At 47.2% G+C, this 12500-nt stretch overlaps 1 protein-coding gene across 2 annotated transcripts in view; it reads right to left on the bottom strand.

The window, feature by feature from the left end:
* Positions 1-12500, bottom strand: part of LOC122251686 (tudor domain-containing 6) — a 74638-nt gene that overhangs the window by 22982 nt on the left and 39156 nt on the right. The gene's annotated exons all lie outside the window — the stretch shown is intronic.

Genomic DNA, 12500 nt, shown 5'->3' with positions numbered 1-12500 from the left:
AGAGAGAGAGGAGGGGGAGAGAGAGAGAGAGAGAGAGAGAGAGAAGGGAGGGAGAGAGAGAGAGAGGAGGGAGGGGGGGGGGGAGGGAAGGAGGGAGAGAGAGAGAGGAGGGAGAGAGAGGAAGGACAGAGAGAGAGGGAAGAGAGAGAGAGAGAGAGGAGGGAGACTGACTGAGAGGAGGGAGGGAGAGAGAGGAGGGAGGGAGGGAGGAGAGAGAGAAGAGGGAGGGAGAGAGAGGGGAGGGGGGGGGAGACGATGAGAGGGAGAGAGAGAGAGAGAGAGAGAGAGAGAGAGAGAGAGGAGGGAGGAGGGAGAGAGAGAGAGAGGAGGGAGAGAGGAGGGAGAGAGGAGGGAGGGAGGGAGGGAGGGAGGGAGGGAGGGAGGGAGGGAGGAGGAAGGGAGGGAGGAAGGGAGGGAGGAGAGAGAGAGAGAAGGGAGGGAGGAGAGAGAGAGGAGGGGGGGAGAGAGAGAGAGAGAAGGGAGGGAGAGAGAGAGAGAGGAGGGAGGGAGGGAGGGAGGGAGGGAGGGAAGGAGGGAGAGAGAGAGAGGAGGGAGAGAGAGGAAGGACAGAGAGAGGAAGGACAGAGAGAGAGGGAAGAGAGAGAGAGAGAGAGGAGGGAGACTGACTGAGAGGAGGGAGGGAGAGAGAGGAGGGAGGGAGGGAGGAGAGAGAGAAGAGGGAGGGAGAGAGAGAGGAGGAAGGGGGAGAGAGAGAGAGAGAGAGAGAGAGAGAGAGAGAGAGGGGGGGGGAGAGAGAGAGGAAGAAGGGAGAGAGAGAGAGGAAGGAGGGGGGGAGGGAGGGAGAGAGGGAGGGAGAGAGGGAGGGAGAGAGAGAGATAGGAGGGAGGGGGAGAGAGAGAGAGAGAGAGAGAGAGGAGAGAGAGAGAGAGAGAGGGAGAGAGAGAGAGAGAGAGGGGGAGAGAGAGAGAGAAAGGAGGGAAGGGGGGGGGGGGGGGAGGGGGAGAGAGAGGGAGGGAGGGAGGGAGGGAGGGAGAGAGAGAGAAAGGGAGAGAGGAGGGAGGAGGGAGAAAGAGAGAGAGATGAGGGAGAGAGAGAAAGAGAGAGGAGGGAGGGAGAGAGAGAGGAGGGAGAGAGAGAGAGAGAGAGAGGAGGGAGGTTAGAGAGAAAGGAAGGAAGGAAGGAGGGAGGGAGGGAGGGAGGGAGGGAGGGAGAGGGAGAGAGAGAGAGAAAGGAGGGAGAGAGAGAAAGGAGGGAGGTTGAGAGAGAGAGAAAGGAGGGAGGGTGAGAGAGTGAGAAAGAGAGAGAGGAGGGGAGAGTGTGAGAGAAAGGGAGAGAGTGAGAGAGAGAGAGAGAGAGAGAGAGAGAGAGAGAGAGAGAGAGAGAAGGGAGGGAGGGAGAGAGACTGAGAGGAGGGAGGGAGGGAGGGAGGGAGAGAGAGGGAAGGGAGAGAGAGAGAGAGAGAGAGAGAGAGGGAGACGGACTGAGAGGAGAGAGGGAGGGAGGGAAGGAGGGAGAGAGGAGGGAGGGAGAGAGAGAGGAGGAAGGGAGAGAGAGAGAGAGGAGGGAGGGGAGAGAGAGAGAGAGGAGGGAGGGGAGAGAGAGAGGAAGGAGAGAGAGAGAGAGAGAGGAAGGAGGGAGGGAGAGAGAGTGAGAGAGGAGGGAGAGAGAGTGAGAGAGGAGGGAGGGAGAGGGAGAGAGAGAGGAGGGAAAGGGAAAGGGAGAGGGAGAGGGAGAGAGAGAGGAGGGAGACAGAGAGAGGGAAAGAGGGAGAGGAGGGAGACAGAGAGAGAGAGAGAGAGAGAGAGGAGGGAGAGAGAGAGAGAGGAGGGAGACAGAGAGAGAGGAGGGAGAGAGAGAGAGAGAGAGAGAGGGAGAGAGAGAGAGAGAGAGAGAGAGAGAGAGAGAGAGAGAGAGAGAGAGAGAGAGAGAGAGAGAGAGAGAGAGAGAGAGAGAGAAGGGAGTGTAACCAGCTTGCTGGCAACAGTTGTAACCCACCACTGGGAACAGTTGTAAAGCACCCAATGCCCTGGTTGAAGGTCGGTGGATAAGCAGACAGACGTTTACATCCCATAGTCTTTATTGTGAACTCTTGTTAATACACCCAATGTCCTGGTTGTAGGTCGGTGGATATGCAGACAGACGTTTACGTCCCATAGTCTTTATTGTGGCCTCTTGTTAATACACTCTTGTCTCTCTGTCTGACCTCTCTCTCCTGATCTGTCTCTGGTTCCTTGTGTCCTTCTTAAGCACAGATCTTGAGTCAACTTTCTACGCTTAAGGCCTTCCGTTAGCAAACACAGCTGTTTAGAGAAGCTGGAGGTCCGAGACGGAAACGGACGCGTCAGGTCAAAACATACTGCCAGCGATATTGCATTGAATTAAGTAGAAATATATGATCGATGTCTTGGGTCGCATGATGTAGAATACCAGTGCCTTACATCGTGTAAGGCACTGGTATTGGTACATCATGCGACCCAAGACTCTGATCATATATTTCTTAATTCAATGCAATATCGCTGGCAGTCTGTTTTGACCTGACGCATCCGTTTCCTGTGTTCGTTTCCGCCTAAACAGCTTCTCTAAACAGCTGCCTTTGCTAACAGAAAGCCTTAGGCGTAGAAAATTGAGTCAGGATTGGTACTTAAGAGGACACACAAGGAACCCAGGACATAGAGAGACACAGAGAGGTCAGACAGACAGACAAGAGCGAACAGCTCTGACCTCTGGCATTTGGCCAGAGCCTGATGTATTAACAAGAGTCCACAATAAAGACCATGGCACGTGAACATCTGTCTGTTTATCCACCAACCTACAACCAGGGCATCGGGTGCTTTACAACTGCTCCTAGTAGTGGGTTACAACTGTTGCCAACAAGCTGGTTGCAGAGAGAGAGAGGAAGGAGGGAAGGAGAAGAGAGAGAGAGAGAGAGAGAGAGAGAGAGAGAGAGAGAGAGAGAGAGAGAGAGAGAGAGAGAGAGAGAGAGAGAGAGAGGAGAGTGTAACCATCTGGTGCCACTAGTTGTAACCACCCACTGCTGCCACTAATTGTAACCACCCGGTGTCACCAGTTGTGACCACCCACTGCTGCCACTAGTTGTAACCACCCGGTGCCACTAGTAGTAACCACCGGTGCCACTAATTATAACCAGCTTGCTGGCAACAGTTGTAACCCACCACTGGGAGCAGTTGTAAAGCACCTGATGCCCTGGTTGTGATCCGGTGGAATAATCAGACAGACATTCACGTGCCATGGTCTTTATTGTGGACTATTAATACAACAGACTCTGGCTGGAGGCCAGATATCAGAGCTGTTCGTTCTTGTCTGTCTGTATGACCTCTGTGTCTCTCTCTGTGTCCCTGGTTCCTTGTGTGTCCCTCTTAACCCATTGACGACAGATGACGTGTTTTTTCGTCATACATGATGCAGGAGCTCTTGCTTGATAATGGGCATCATGGCATTCTGGGACTTTGGATCACTATGTTATTTTATTGTGCTAAGAGTAATAAGTGAGTGGTGCTGACAATTGCAGTCATAATTATTATAACTGCCGTAATATTAAGCAAAATGGGTTTCAACTCACTTCCAAAACCTAGATGGTACCACTTCTAGCACCAGCAGGAGAGAGAGCCTTGAATGGCACCCATCTACGGTCTCTAGCAAGCACTATCTCTATAGAGGGATGGCACATCACAAGTTCCCAACCTCTTGCTCTAAAGTACCGCAGATGAAAGATGTGCAGGCAGAACGAGAGGAAGGTGACTTACACCATGCCCAATGCCTACAATGCCCCTGTGCCAGTAGGGATGCCTTTTATTGTGGCACTCACTGTCAAAAGCACAAGTTTCCTTCCTCTTCCCTACCTCTTCATTTTGGATGGTTATAAGTTTCGTGTTTGTTCGTGACGGCACACAAATACAAAAAAATAAAGTTGCTTTTTGTTCTCCCCTAAAACAGTAATACTTCTATCACATTGAGTATAAAGAAAATGAGTTGATATGGACCCTGAACTACGATTTTAGTCAACTGCAGAATTGATGGAACCTGTGATATGACATTAAAATACACAAAAATGGATCTATCTCTACAATGAGTGACTAAAAGGGAGTGGGAAAAATCAAATTATGTTGCAGAAGTTGCCTCAATCAGAAATAAAACTCATCCTGTAGCCTGTGTAAGCAAATCTATCCTCCGTCGGCAACGGGTTAAGTACAGATCTTGAGTAAACTTTCTACGCTTAAGGCTTTCTGTTAACAAACACAGCTGCTTAGAGAAGTTAGTGTTCCGAGGCGGAAACGAACACAGGAAGCAGGATGCGTCAGGTCAAAACAGACTGCCAGCGATATTGCATTGAATTAACCCGTTGCGGATGGGTCACATTTCCCGTGTCTGGCCGCCTAGACGGGGCGGAGTAAACGGCGCGCGGCCCGCCAACCGGGGCTTATATACAAGTGAGCCACCTGCATGCAACATGTCACCACCTTTCTCGCTTTCTTCCAGCCTCTCTTTGTTCCATTATAACCATTTTTGTGTAGGTCGTTTTATGAGTGTTTTGCCATGTTTCTAGTCTCATATAAACGATATAACAGGCTTTGTCAATGTTTTGATTGATTGAAATTGCAGTATGGAGATCATAAAACATTGATATATTGTACATACTCAGTATAGTAATGTCATTATAGTTTCAAGGGAAGCCAAAAATCAAGTTTTTTTCGTTGATTTTTTTCGCCAAAAAAAAAAAAAAAGAATATACGTCTGTTGCTATGAACTCTGTTCATATACAAGTTATTTACAATGAAGAGGAAGGCCGTCAGAACTCATAGCTGCATGTACCACAGCAGAAATCACTCGTATGGGCAGAGTGCCACATATAAACCATTTGACAGGCTTTAGCAATGTTGTAAATGATTGAAATTGTATTATAGAGTCCATATAATCTCGTCTGTTCAGTTTAGTATGAATATTATAGTTTGGTAGGAGGACAAATACCAAGTTGTTTGTTGTTTTTTTGTTTATTACCCAAAGAAACCAATGATATATACACTATTTACAATGGAGAGGAAGGCCACCAGAACTCACAGCTGCGTGTGCCACAGCCAAAAGCACTCGTATGGGCAGAGTGCGACACCACAGCCGTGGCACATGTTCCAGGTGACCTTCCCCTTCCTCTTCCCCCTCTTGCTGCAATGCCTGCAGCGCCTGTATCGCCTCCCTGGCGACTCGATTGCATAATGCCTTGTTGCTCCTTGCAATCGCTGCTCTGTCAGGGTAGGACGCCCAGGACTCTGGATACTACCCATCTCTCTGGTGAACTCCATCATTTCACGGATGAGCTCCAACCTGAAGTCCAGCTGGGTCATCCTCCCCCCCGAGTGCCTTGTGTATACAGAAGGCATTGACCACAGCCATGTCAAGAAGGTTGAACAGCACCTCCTTGTACCACCTGATGGACTTCCGGACGGTCGGGTAGGACTGAGCTAGCTGGTCACTCAGGTCTACCCCCTTCATCCCAACGTTGTAGTCGACCACTACCCTGGGTTTCGTACGCACAACCCCACGCTGGGACGTATCGATGACCGATCCGGAAGTGTGTACCGTCGACAGCATCAAGATGGGCTTCTTGACGTGCCACTGCAGGCACAACATACCCGTCGGCGAGCTGCGAAAGTCCACATCGCCGCGTTTCTTCGTCTGCAGATCCTTCAGCATATACTTGCGACTGGCGCGTACGGTTCCAATCGCGTTCGTATGCCGACTCTGCAGATGGTGGAAGAGGGTCGGAGAAGTATACCAGTTGTCGGTATACAACTCGTACCCCTTCCCGAAGAGGTCCATCATGTCGATAACGGCCTTGGTCGAAGCCGGGAATTCACCTTTGTCCATGCCTGCGTAGATTCTGAAGGCGCAGATTCGTGTAGCCCTCCATGCAGCCATCGCTGACGCACAGCTTGTACACCTTCACTCCGAAGCGTGCACGCTTCGTCCGGTTGAAGATGATGCTACAAAAACGCCCTCGGAACCTCCAGAGGCTCTCGTCAATGGTGACCTTCTGCGAAGGAATGTAGACCGACGAGAACTGCCGGGAGAGCGCATCAGTAACTGGCCGCAACTTCCACAGGCGGTCTTCAGCAGGATGACTCCCGCTGTTGTCCGCTGCGTGGAGGTTGGCAGTCAGTTGAAAGAAACGATCTCGCTGCATAGAGTCTGAAAACACAGGCACGTTGCAGAGAGGGTCCTGCGACCAGTACATCTTCATGTCGGGCAAGTGAATCACGCTCATCAGGAACCGAAGTCCAAAATAAACGTTTAACTCTGCTCGCAAAGTGTCCTTCCACCTCCTTATGTGCGAGGAGGTGGTGGTTGCTGGTGGTAGTACCTGAGGAGAAAAACTAAGCTATAAACTTTGTTTTCATAACAGGAATGGACAGAATGTGAAACTTTATAAGCACACTGAAAACAAACTATGAAAAAGAAGGTAGCTTACCGGTTAGTCTCCTGGACGAGATAGTCGACGAGTTCAGGTGTGACGAATTCAGAATAAATGTCGAAGGGAGAGGATTCTCCGTCCAGGTCTGCCTTGACCCCAGGACTACCCGAGAATCCAAACCTCTTCGGAACATTCTCCTTCCTTCGCCACACGAACCAAGGTTGTCCAGGGGCGTTCCGCGTCCAAGGTACTCATCTAGATCACTGTCATCAGACGAGTAATCGTAGATGGCACTTGCATAATCCTGGGGAGGATGAGCGGTCGAGGTGGACGCAACCGCGTCGTTAGCAGTAGCGACAGAGCGAGAGCGAGTGCAGGAGCGGGAGCTAGTGCGTCGAGGAGCCATTTCGAGGGAGGCGATCAGGCAGAATGAATTGCCGGTTCAAATTTCGCCTATTTATACAAAAATCTTGACCAATCAGGTCATGCCATTTGCCCTCAGATGCCCTCGCCGAATCAGGTCATTACATCTACAACTAACCCTCACGCCATCTTTGAAGAAAGCAAACAATAACGAAAAAACGTCAGTTTTCTATGAAACACGTTAGTGCCATCTGTTTGTCTTTTTATACTATAAGTCATTAGCGGCTAATTAGCAGCTAGCAACATCAGTTTTCTATGAAACATGTTAGTGCCATCTGTGTTTGTCATTTTATACTATAAGTAATTAGCAGCTAATAACGTAATCATAGTAATGATATGTAATTGACCCAAGCCATATTGATGACCCGAAAAGGAGGTAAAAGGAAGCACCATCATATCTATATGATAGATTTTACTGTCATCCATGCTTCTGATTTTATATTACATGTATTCTGAGAGAAGTAGGGTAATTATAGTAATAATTACGAGTCAAATAAAGTGAACAAGCCATTGCGCGACTCTCCCAGAGCGTCATATACATGATGACAACTGTATTCTGGCCAGAAACTCGCGCGTCATCAATGTTATGTCGCCCGCCGTCAGGACCAAAACTCATGCAACATGTATGTCATGACACCCGTACTCAATGTGTTAAAAAATATATGATCAATGCCTTGGGTCGCATGGTGTACAATACCAGTGCCTTACATTGCTCGGACCACGCTACTAGACGACCCCTGTCGTATCTTAGTTTGAGAAATAACCAGGCTGTAACTACTATGATCTAGCTAAAATTAATGTCTCCACCTTACAAGAGGGCTCCTGGTCATTCGAGGCTATCTGCACCAGACTTCGCAGGTAGCTGTGACATTCAACCATAAGATAAAACATTATCAAATTCACTGGCCGGCACAGAGGCACCAATGGCCACTAATCAGTGGCCCCAGCAATGAGTATGATATGAGAAACAATTCAAGAAGGCGTAACTGCAGTGTAAGAGTAGGCACTAGACTGGCCTCATGACAACATAAAATGGGTGACTGCAGTGAACAGGTGGGCCCTAAGAGATGGCTCCAAAAACATACATATATCATAAAAATACAAGATTACAGTACATACAGTAAATGCAAGTTGGCTGTGAGTATAGAGAAACATTATGTGTGAGAAAGTAATTAAAGTAAAGGTATGATTGCTTAAGCGAAATAAGGGGAGAGTGACAACATAATGTGACAAGCTTGCATAGTCAGTGAAATTAGGAAATGACTCGAGAGCATAGGCTAGAAGAACTTGCAAATTACAAAAAGAGCACATAGAATTGAAAGGATTCATAAAAGTGTGGTAGGATCAGCTTATCCCAGAACAAAATCTCACTATGACTTCATGAGATATAGGTGGCAGTGAATTTGAGAATACATACAAGAAAATATTTTGTATCACGACTGGTGGTGTCAGTGCACCGAAGGTGGGAGTTGGACAGTGGCTAGCCTCTGGGGCGCACAATTCAACACCATCGTGACCTATGAGTAACAGGCGAACTAGTTACGGTGGTCAGGCGTAACTGGCGCGATGCTCTGTACCTCAAAGGTGCGTTGGGTTAACTTTGCCATGCACCCAAACACTGTACAACTCAACCACCATTCTACCTTGGTGAAAACATGCACCAACTCAACACAGTAGGTATACAGGGGGAAGGGGGGTTACATATATATGAAGCATGCGGGAAAACTTTTCGTCCGCGGGGGGGGGGGGGGTTAACGCATAAAAATGTGCGAGAAAACTTGACCGCTGAGTAGAAAACAACTTGTGTGCTCCTTACACAGCTTACTGAAGCGACATCCGCCTTGCACAGTTACCTGAATAACATGCGTGGATTGCGCACGGCTTACTGAAGCGACATGCGTCTTGCATAGCTACCTAAATAGCATGCATACCTTGCGCAAAGCTTACTGAAGCGACATGCCTCTTGCATGACTACCAGAATGACATGCGTGCCTTGCGCGCGGCTTACTGAAGCGACATGCCTCTTGCATAGCTACCTGAATAACATTGCGTGCCTTGTGCACAGCTTACTGAAGCGACATGCCTCTTGCATGGCTACCTGAATAATATGTGTGCCTTACGCACGGCTTACTGAAGTGACATGCCTCTTGCATGGCTACCTGAATAACATGCGTGCATTGTGCACGGCTTCCTGAAGCGACAAACAACAACAATAATAACACTTTGCAACTGCCAAGAGAACAAACAAAGAAGAAATCGGAATTAAGTAATAAGTACAAGCTCAATAGATGCAGGTTTACAAGATAGAGAGAAAATATGAACATGAGTAGCACTTGTCGACGAGAAAGGTAATAACAGGCGTACTTTAACAAGTGGCGAAAAGATAAATTGATAGATCAAAATCTGGCAATACTGATCACCAGCACAGATTCGGAATGAAAGTGAAAACTGAAGAATTTGCATGGTTTAATACAATATCGCTTCTCCTTCGATAATTGTAATCAAGTATAGAAAATCTTTCAAAGGTTCACTTTCAAAATAAATAATTTTGGAGAGTAACAGTCGATAAAATTTCTCCAGAATACATTGTCCGAAGTTGCAAGATACAGAAAAATACGAGTAGCAATAGCACGTGTCGATGAAAGAAAGTACAAAAATAACAGAAGATAGGAATCAGGCAACACTGATCGCCAGTACAGATTCGGAATGAAAGTGAAAGCTATCATGAATTTATAGTCTAAATACACTATCGGGTCCCCTTCGATAATCGTAATCAAACATGTAAAATCTTGTAAGGGCTCACTTTCAGAACAAAAATTTGGGAGAGTAACAGCCAATAAAATTCTCCAAATTACCTTGTCCAAAAAAGGGGAATAGAAAAAGAAGAAGGGTTGTTTTACTACAGAGGGAAGTAAAAACATCGACTCAGGTCAGGTCATGAGGGGGAGAGGGGGAGATATCTGCATGTGCGAAGAAACTTCTCTTTCGAAGGACGTTTCTACTCTCAGACCTTCGGTGTTGCCATGGGCTCTCCCCTTTCTCCTGTCTTAGCCAACCTGTTCATGGAGTACTTCGAGGCTGACCTTCTTCCTTCCATCTCCCTTCATCCTGCTATTTGGCTGAGATATGTCGACATCTTTGCCCTCTGGCCCCATGATCCTGCTCTCTTCCAGGATTTCCTGGATAAGCTGAATTCTCTCTCTCCTTCAATTCGTTTTAAGGTAGAATGGGAGGCAGACGATCAGCTCCCCTTCTTGGACACCTTAATTCACCGCTCAAGTGACTCTTTCTCTTTTTCAGTGTATAGAAAACCCATGCACAGCGGGATGTATATACACGTCTTCTCCTACCACCCTCTCCATGTTAAGAGAGGTGTCGCCACTTCTCTCTTTCTCCGTGCTCTCCGCATATGTAACCCGCAGCACCTGGATGGAGAGATCAATTTTCTGCGTCCATCCTTCGGCAAGCTGGGGTACCCTCGTTTCGTCCTTGACGCCGTGCTCTCCAACGCCCGCCGCACCTTCTACCAGGACCCTCCCCCCAGAGAGACTTCTCACCTGCCTGTCCTCAGCCTTCCTTACACCGAGAAAATCCACTCTCTTCGTCGCTCGCTGCACCCACTCAACTGCAGGCTTACCTTTCGCTAGGTAAACACTCTCCGGCACACCCGTCCTCCTTCTTCTGCTAAGATAGGCACCTATGCCATCCCTTGCTCCTCCTGTGAGAAGCAGTACTTTGGGGAGACCGGCGCTTGTCTCAAAAAACGTGTCCCAACACAGGTACGCGGTATCCAGGGGACACACCAACAACGCTCACTTCTGCAACTAATGGGACACAGGACATCGCATAGACTGGTCAGCTGCCCGCATTCTGTTCCCTTCGCTGATGTCCATGTCCGCAGATTGGTGTAATCTTCTCTCATTAACAGGCTGCCGAATTTCAATCTCAACAGTGTTTTTTCTCCTGCTGACAGTCTTCTATCCTCACACATTCTCCGTTTGTTACCTTACGCCGGACACCCTTCACACAGACTGCCGGACCCAATAACCTGATATGACCTGTCCCAGTTCCGTTCGCTGGTCAGCTTCTGCCTCCGTTTCTGTTCTCCTGTCCTCACTTTACTTTCTTGAACCGTGTTACTCTCCCCTTAACCCTTTCATATACCCTCTTGTTCTCCTCCTCCTCAGACCTGAAGATGGGATCCAGATGGATCTTGAAACTGTCATCTCATTTTCAATAAATCTATTTTGTGTATAGTGGGTTTATCTGCCACATACCGTATGAAAATATCTGATTCTCAGCATTAATATAGCAAACAGAACTCCAGAATTCCCTGGCCATTCTCCACATACGATTTAAGAAAGAAATTCAGTAGGCCGTCAAGGAGGCCGTCATCAAGGCGAAATGAGAGAAGGAAAAAAGGGAAGAGATGGGGGGGAGGGGGAGGCTGAGGACTTTCCCTTTCAACAATTAGTTTGTTCATACTTAGGTGTAAGGGAGTAAAAAGGAGGGAAAATCCTGCGGAATCACACTCCCACACAGGTATTACACAACAGAAAAACAGAGTAACAATCACGAAAAAGAAAGAAAATCACAACAGAAAAACTCCTAAATCTTAGCGAAATCTAACATCCTTGGAATTAAGTTTGACAAATAAAATTTCAAAAGCCATATTAAGGATCTCGCCAGGAAAGGAGCAGGGAAGCTGGCAGCATTGCAGCGAATAGCTCCTATCCTTAATGCAAAAGGATGCAGGATGCAGGTGCGACCCTGCTTTGAATACTCTCCCTTCACTTGGATGGCCTGTCCTCCGTCCTATCTACAACTTCTGAAGAAGGTAGATCATGCTCGTCGGTTGATAAACAACTGTACAACTGAAAATGTCCCAACCCAGCTTTCAGCATCATTACAACATAGGAGAGATGTAGCTGGCCTAACAGTACTCTGCAAAGCCACCTTTGAAGAGAACCCATGGCTGAGACCACTGCGAGCTAAGGTGAAAACATCAACTTACAGCACAAGCAGTCAAGCCACAAGCGAATTCAGTGTAGAGGTACCGAGATCCAAGACACCCCTGCACCAGCGATTGTTCTTGCATCACTTCACCCGTCTATGGAATAAGTTTGCTGATTCTCTGGACTTCACTTGTTTCAGATCGATACAGAGTATTAAACAAGCAGCAAATAACTGGTTACTATACAACACTTAGCTCACACATATGTTTATGTTTTGTATTTACATAACCTTTATGTATGTGCATGTATGTAACATCACACTCCTTTTGACAATGGTGACAAGGAAAATATATGCATTTATGTAATATGTTTATGAAACTGGGATAGGTAGTTTTTAGCTTTTAGATAAGAATCATTAAGCAATGCTTCCTTCAGCTTTGCATGTATGCACAAGCATATAAACTTGTGCACAGCTACCATCATCACCATGTATTTGTGTTAAATAAACGAGAGAGAGAGAGAGAGAGAGAGAAACAAATAAAGAGAGAGAGAGAGAGAGAAACCAAGTCATATCCATTTGTGATATAAATTGATACACCAGTGTTATTGATATTCTCAGGTTTGCTACCATTGTTATTTCTATTTTTTAATATTGGCACATGTACCCTTGCACTATTACATTTATGATTATATTTTTCATCTATAGAATTCATACTACCTAACATGTAATTCTATTT

Source organism: Penaeus japonicus, unplaced genomic scaffold (assembly GCF_977035675.1).
Source record: "Penaeus japonicus unplaced genomic scaffold, GWHDUDI00000001_assembly GWHDUDI00000009, whole genome shotgun sequence".
Taxonomy (NCBI): domain Eukaryota; kingdom Metazoa; phylum Arthropoda; class Malacostraca; order Decapoda; family Penaeidae; genus Penaeus; species Penaeus japonicus.
Note: the sequence above shows the minus strand (reverse complement) of the source record. Positions and strands in the feature narration are given on the sequence as shown.